The sequence below is a fragment of the Marmota marmota genome, unplaced genomic scaffold (assembly GCF_001458135.2).
Source record: "Marmota marmota marmota unplaced genomic scaffold, marMar, whole genome shotgun sequence".
Classification (NCBI taxonomy): Eukaryota; Metazoa; Chordata; class Mammalia; order Rodentia; family Sciuridae; genus Marmota; species Marmota marmota.
In genome coordinates, this window is record NW_026000224.1 from 4,164,477 (window position 1) to 4,166,217 (window position 1,741).

At 48.1% G+C, this 1,741-nt stretch overlaps 1 protein-coding gene across 1 annotated transcript in view; it reads right to left on the reverse strand.

Moving 5' to 3' along the window:
• The window catches only part of Arhgef10 (Rho guanine nucleotide exchange factor 10), an 88,862-nt gene extending 87,896 nt beyond the window's left edge, over positions 1-966 (reverse strand). The window contains exon 1 of the mRNA XM_048792814.1: positions 827-966. The gene's annotated coding sequence lies outside the window, so the exon portion shown is untranslated. The remainder of the gene's footprint in view (positions 1-826) is intronic.
• Between the last annotated feature and the right edge of the window lie 775 nt (positions 967-1,741).

Below are 1,741 nucleotides of genomic sequence, written 5' to 3' on the forward strand. Positions count from 1 at the left end.
ATCAGGAGAACCTTCCCTTCCTTGCTCCTGGTCCCCAGCTGTTATCACTGGGCTGGGGGCTTTTGTGTATTCCCACCGCCTCCCCCGACATTCACCTCTCCCTGTGGATCACTCCCCCAGCTGCCCTCAGGGGTACAGGGCTATGTCCCAAGTCCCAACCCACCGCAGCTTGCGCCCCTCCCCGCAGGGCCCTGCCCTCTGGCATCAGTGCAGGGCGTTTGGAGTAGCAGTTCAGGACTTCACCCACCTCTAGGGCGGCTTTTACAGGTCCCCGCCTGTCACTAGAAGCCCTCCTCTGACCTAGCCTGTCAGCCCTAGAACTGCAGCAACTACGTGCCAGAAAGTCCTGCTGCAGAGGGCTGCTTCCAGTCTTGCTGACACTTTGAGGAGATGGTGCCTCTGAGCTGGGAAACACCACAAATTATTACCACATTAGTACTAAAGGAGGAAACTGAGACAACCCTTTTAACCCAATCGACTGAAAAATATTACCTACTGTCTGGTCAGTGCCTTCAGCAAATGTGTTCCATTGCCAGGTCCCCATGTTTCCTCCCAACCAAATCTCTCAAAGCATGGGAGTAAATTAAAACCAGAATTTTAGAACTGCCAAAATTCTTAGAGATCTCTAGTCCATTCGTTTGTTTATAAGAAATACAAAAAGTTATTTGGCATGCTAAAAGTCATAATATTAAAAATTAAGAGCTTGTGTGCTCTGTAATAATTTATATCCCTGAAATTTCTATTGTAAAAACTCATAGCTGACAAATATAGGCTGGAGGTGGTTGGGAATCCGGAGGTACAGGTAGGGTGATGCTTTAGCACTTACTGCTTTTGTAGGAGTGCTCTGAGTTACTCCTGAAGACTGTCAGACCTCCGACAGCACATTCCTCTCAGTGACCTTGAGATTATAACTCTTGTACAGCCTGGGTTCCTGGGGTTCTTCTGAGAACCTTCCTGGAGCGTCTCCTACACAAGTATTAAACACTCCTGGTCAACAGAGGTAAGAAGGTCAACTGCACTAGTGCTTGTTCACTAGTTGGCATTGATTTCTGCTCAAATAGACCAGAGATGGAAGACAGTACTGGGTGGAAGGAGCCACATGTGCCCCAGGCTGTGAGGGGCCCTAAACATAGCCAGGAGAAGCCACTGTGAAGGACCTGGGAAGGGCCTGGGAGAGGGGGCTGGGCAGGAAGGACTCTTTGATTTGGAACTTGAATCCAGTGTAGTCTGTCCTGGTTTTCTCTGGACACAGGACCACACTTACAAGTCCTGAGGTGGAAAAGTTGGGATTTTCCACTGTGATTCCCCCTTTGGCCCTCACTGATAGAATATTTAGAAATTTAGGATATATGTGTTATTGGGGATCAAACCCAGGGCCTCAGTGTTCTATACTGGACCCCTCTCCCAGCACTGTGGCTTTGGGGATGCAGTTTTCAACACATGAGCTTTGGGAGACACAAACCATAGCACTGGTAAATAAAGAACTCTTGTAAATTAACAATACAGATGGTCCAAATAAAAATGGGCAAATACATAAATGCTTCTTAAAAGATTTACTGATGGCCAATAAGAACAGGAAATGGTGCGCAGTGTTGTTATTTTCAGGAAAACCCAGGTTAAACCCAATAGACGCCAGTGTACCCAGATGAGAATGGCGGACACTGAGGATTGAAGCAGCATGGGTTGGTGAAGAGCAGACCCCACGAGCTGCTGTGTGTGGCAGGAGGGTGGTGCCCCCTTG